The sequence below is a fragment of the Phascolarctos cinereus genome, unplaced genomic scaffold (genome assembly GCF_003287225.1).
Source record: "Phascolarctos cinereus isolate Bilbo 61053 unplaced genomic scaffold, phaCin_HiC Scaffold_4;HRSCAF=312, whole genome shotgun sequence".
In the NCBI taxonomy this organism is placed as follows: Eukaryota; Metazoa; Chordata; class Mammalia; order Diprotodontia; family Phascolarctidae; genus Phascolarctos; species Phascolarctos cinereus.
Window position 1 is genome coordinate 590,274,369 of NW_027555847.1, and position 6,000 is coordinate 590,280,368.

Sequence of the window (6,000 nt, forward strand, 5' to 3'; positions counted from 1 at the left end):
AGAGTTCTCTACTTGTCTTTAAAAGACTTCTATAGTCAATAATAGATGATAATATTCAAATAATTACATGAAATCTTGTCCTTCTCAATCTCATCATAGTTAGAATTGTGGAATGTTGGAACCAAACAGAACTTAGATATCCTCTAGTCCAATCCTTTCATTTCTTATGACTTGTGGTGGTCCATCACCTCATGCTCACCATTGGACTAGCTGGAGAGTTTCCCCTTCTGTAGGGCCCCAGACAGGACAGTATCTCAGCTCTTTCTCCTAGTAAAAGGGTAGGGAAGATTTCCACTTTTGTTATTCTTGAGTTACAGCTTGTTGAATACTGCCAATGCAGTCAGTTTTACAAGAGCAAAGAGATCAGTCACTGCCCAAGTTTCTTACAGTTTGGTTTAACACTAATATAACTGACACAGACACAGAATTGCCATCTGACAAGGTGATTCAGTCTCACAGGGATGAACTCTTCCTGATACCAACTTGCTCCACAGAGACTCTGAAGGAAAGGAATAATGGATAAAAAGCACCATGTGCTGACATGGTGGGCTTTCCAAGAATCAGCCAAAGGGTACTCTTTCCCTGTTTTAAAACCATCCAAGTAACCCGTTCTCAGGAAGGAGCACAGTCTCAGCCTTGTTGACATTCAGAGGATCATAGCATTTGGAACTGGAAAGGACATAAGAGATCATGTAATTCAACTTTCATCTTTTACACACGTAATGGAATGTTAGACAAGGACAAGTCTAGGCTTTCCTGTATGCTTTGCAGCAGATGCCAGCCCATGGGAATAAGACTTCTATTACCAGGAGACTGGTGTCTGATGCACGGAGAAGAGCTATAAATGCTGGGAAGGTGAAAAGGCAGTAAGAATACAAGGGATCCATGTAGAGATGAGGTTTGCTGAGATAGGTACTATAGCATCTGCCACTTATAGCCTGCCCAGAAGGCAATCAATGCTCCTTTTCCAGCATGGTTCTCTGTTTTCAGCAGCTCTTGATGCTACTTCTGGTCCTCTTTTCCACATGGCTGTCCTAAGTTCTCTACTCTGCTTTTTCTCTTTCCCAGTATTTCTGTCTCTTCCTTGTCACAAAATATCCACCTGAAGTCAGCACCAGACCCCTGGGAAATGAAGTTGCAGTCAGATGGGCTTGTATCTGCTGCACAGCACACTTGCATAGCATAGGTTTGCCATCTGGTCCCCTATTACACAGAAGAGGAAATGGAAGGCCAAAGAAGTAGAATGATGTTGCCCAAGGTCACACAAACAGTAGCTAGCAGAGCAAAGATTGGAGCTCTTCTGACTTTAAATCCAGTGCAGATTTTAACAAACAAGCAAGATTTAGCTTTTCATCAATAAGAATATACTGATGCTATGGGTCCTCCATTATTGGTCACTAGTGTTAGCTGCCTAATGCTGTGAAATTCAGAGCTGAAAATCAGGTTAAACTACGGCAAGTGAGTTTCCTTTCCAACATGTCCCAGTGTAAGAGATTAAGTGGAACAAATGCTGTTGTGGGCTACTTGGGAGCTCACAGCTTAAATTTCACTCAATTCAATTCAATAAACATTTATTAAGTGCCTACTATGTGCCAGGCACTATGCTACAAGCTGGGGATACAAAAAAGAGGCAAAGGACAGTCCCTCCCCTCAAGGAGCTTACAATCTAATAACAGAGACAACATACAAACAAATCTATACAAAGCAAGCTCTATGTAGGAGAAACAGGAAATAATTTGAAGAGGAAAAGAGCTGGAAATAAGAGGGGTTGGGAAAGACTTCCTGTAGAAGGTAGGATTTTAGGTGGACCTTAAAGGAAGCCAGCAAGGTCAGCAGTCAGGGTGGAGTAGGGAAAGCATTCCAGGGATGGGAGACAGCCAGAAAGAATGCCCAGAGCCAAGAAATGGAATGTCTTGTTTGCGGAAAAGCCAGGAAGCCAATGCCACTGAATCAAAGAGTATGTGTTGGGGAGTAAGTATAAGAAGAATAGAAAGCTAGGAGGGGCTAGGTTATGAAGGGCTTTGAATGCCAAGCCAAGCATTTTCTATTTGTTCCTGAAGGCAATAGGAAGCCACTGGAGTTTATCAAGTTTGGGAGGACGGGGATGACATAATCATTCCCTATAAAAGTATTGAGAGTCCCTTTTAAAATGTCGTATTTACTCAAATTCCAGTACTTTTCTGTCCTGCTCCCTTTCAACCTGTGTAAACATGATGGTCCCATTTATTTGGACAACATGTCACAAGGGTCAAGGGAGTCATCAGATATGGACAATGGAACATTTTTCCTAGAAGGCAGTTTCAGGGGGACTTAGCAAGCTTTAGACATGGAGAACTGCTGGTAGCAGTTCTCCCTGCACTGATAATTCCACAGTGATCTAGAATAAAAGAAATCAGCCACTGTAATCTCGCCCAGCCACCTAGACCCTCACTTCTTCCTCTGCTCCCACAATGTAGATAACTGGTGTAATAGCACCCGTCTTGACTCCAAAGACCATCATCTGTCTGCCATGGAAGGATTTCCCATTCTTTGGACATGATCACATTTATTCACTTAATGCTGAAACATCACCATTAGTGATTCTGCCATGTTTTATGTCTTTAAGATATCTCTTGCTTTCCCCACTACAAAATTGACTTTTAAGCCCTAGATCTATGGATGGCTGAATGCATGACTGCTGTTTGGCCTGTAGAACCTCTTTCAGTTCAGTTCAATTCAGCCAATATTTTAAATACTTCTATTGTGTGCAAAGTACTGTGCTGGGCACTGGGGATACAAAGAGAGAAATAAAACATTTCCTGCCCCTCAGGAGCTCATGTTGTACTGGAAAGAAATGACATTTACACAGATAAGACATTGCAGACTCTTCTGGTTTCTTTGACTGTACAGCTTACTTGCTTCTTCCTGTAAGCCTTCAGGAAGGCAGTGTATCACTATTTTTTTAATCCAGCAAGAAAATACAGTATAGGATACAGCAGTCCACTAAGTGGCACTCTTCTTGACATATCAGACCAGTGACCTTGCCAGTTTCTCTCTGGCAGGCCTTCCCTAAAAGACTTCAGTATCCTTGAGAAGGTGATCAGCCTGCAAACAACTACACTGTTCACTCTACTGCCATACTCACTTCAGAGGTGGGTCTAAAGAGTTTGCTTTAACCCTAGTTATCCACATCCAAAAATTAACCTAGGGGATGATATTGGATATTGATCAAAATGTCAAAATATAAACTCTCCCACCTGTACCTAGATTATGAACAGATAGGGTGGTGACCTTGTCTGAGCTTCCCTCTCTCAACCCCACCGCCTTCACAGATTTCTGTGAAAGCAGAATTAATCATCAGAATCAATAAAATAAATGTTCTTTATTTGCACATAGAATAAAGTGAAAAGGCAGTTAGTTGATCAAGGACTCCTGTATGGAGGCATTCACCCCCAACCATCTCCTAAACCTCCTCCTGGTTGACCTACCAGACATTTTGGCATAGTCAAAGGACTCCTGGCCATAAACCAGAGACTAATAAGTCAGTCAGTCAACTAGCATTTATTAAGTACCTACTATGTGTCAGGCACTGTGGTAAGTGCTGGAAATACAAAAGGGGGCAAAAGATAGTCCTTAACCTCATGGAGCTCATAGTCTACTGGGAAGATAATATGTAAACAACTGTGTACAAACAAGGTATAGACTGGATAAATTGAGGGTAGTCACAGAGGAAAGGCACTGAGAGTAAGGAGGACTAGAGAAGGCTTCTTGTAAAAGGTGGAACACTGGTTGAGACTTGAAGGAGATCTAGTAAGGTAGAAAGACAGATAGCAATCCAGACATGGGGGACAGCCAGTAAAAAAGTAGTGGGACTAGAATAAAGAAGAGGGTATGTATACCATGTTGCAGAATCACAAGCTGAAAACAAAGAAAAGTGGGGACAACGCGAAGGAAAATTCCCAGGTCCCTGAGCTCAACAGCCCAACATGACTCAAAATAACTGGCCATCACAGCAACTCTGTTTTGCCTTTCCTCTCATCTCCCAAGTCTTTGATCCAGGATCAGGATTATAGATTTAGAGCCAGAAGGGACATTAAATACCTTTTAGTTCAGTCTTCTCATGTTATAGAAAAGGATAACATGGCCCATGAGCATTAAGCAACTTGTCAAAGTACACACAGCCAATAAGAGGCAGACGTGTGATTTAAACCTAGACCCTCTGATTCCAAATCCCTTACTCTTTCTACTCTTCCATGCTGCCTCTCTGGTATATTAAGTCATGCTCCCTATTAGATAAAGATTGGACTTTTTGATCTTTGAGATCATAAGATCATAGAATCAGAACTGAGAGGAACCATAAAGATCATTGTCTCCAACTCCCTCATTTTACAAACGAGGAAACTGAGGCCCAGGAGGTGTTCCATAACTTGCCCAAGATGACACAGGTAGTCAATGGCAGAGCCAGGATTCAAACCTAGGTCATGGGATCATAGATTTATAGCTAAAAGGGACCACTGCATCTAATCCCTTATTTTATGGATGAGAAAACTGAGACCAAGAGGGGTAAGTGACTTGCAATTGACAGCACAGTTAGTAAATGTTTAAGGCAAAGGTCAAACTCAGTTCTTCTGACTTCAAATCCAAGGCTCTTTTCCTACCATGCTACCTCCTCCACCTCTGAGATTTTGTGATTCTATACAGGAGATTGTGCTATTTTATCTTTGTATCCCAATACTAAGAACAGCGCCTGTCACATGAGTGGAACAGTTCACAATGCTCATCTGTAAAATGGATAGTAGCACCTATCACTTCCCAGGGTTGTTGTGAGAATGAGGTAACAAATGTAAAGAGATTTGCAAGCCTTAAAGCCATATATGAATATTTCTTGTTGTTGTTGTTGTTGAACTGTTTTTCAACTGTATCTGGCTCCTTGGGACTCTGTTTAGGGTTTCCATGGCAAAGAAAGTGGAGTGGTTTGCCATTTCCTTCTCCAGCTCCTTTTACACATGAAGAAACTGAGGCAAACAAGGTTAATTTAAGTGACTTGCCCAGGGTCACATAGCTAGTAAATGTCTAAGGCCGGATTTGAACTTAGGAAAATGAGTCTTCTAGGTCTGGCCGCTCTATCCACTGTGCCACCCAGCTTCCCTTTACATATAAATGCTAGCTATTATTGATGGGCACTTAAATGTTTGTTGAATCGAAAAAAACAATAAACCCTCTTCCTTCTGAGGAGTGAGGGAGAACTACCCAAAGACATTTATTTTACCAACACAGCATTTCCTTTCAATGGGCCCTCCCCGGTTGCTCATTAGGCCCACCTCATGATGGATAGGCTCAGTTAGTCTTCTGCCTCCCCTGCCTCCCACTCAGAAACCTGAGCTGAGAGAGAGTCTATGAGAGCAAAGCATCATGGCCCAAGAGAGGGAGGTTAAGTGTTTTCTTTATAAGGGAAGGGAGGCTACTTTGATCACACAGTTGCTGTGTTTAGGAAAACGTGGGAGTCGCCAGTTAAGACTTTTGATACAATTATTTGAAGGACATAATCCAGCATTTAGAGCTGGAAGGACCCTTAGAGAACATCTAATATTTTTCAGTTTATAGATGGCCTCTTATCCAGCCTCTTATCTCATTCTAGAGGGAACATGGTTTCAGAGCAGCCCTATTTGTGGTCTCTAGACCTCCCGGTGAGTTCCATTCACTAGCCTCTCATATTTCTGATGGCAGTAGTAGTCACACAGGCCCACTCGCTTACTCATCTCTCACAGCCATACATATGTCAATGGGCAGCAGAAGGAAGAGAGAAGGACAATCTTGGATATCACAATACACAAAAATAAAGCCCTCCCCACTTTTTTTTTATTTGGGGACTTCTGTCCCATTGCAAGGGCTAGCCAAGAAAGGACTGGGGGGGGGGTGACATAAGCAAAGAAATAAGAAAATAAATGAATTCTGAGGATTCAGTCAATCACGAAGCATTTATTAGGAATGTTCTAGTGCCAGGCACTGGGCTAGGAGCTG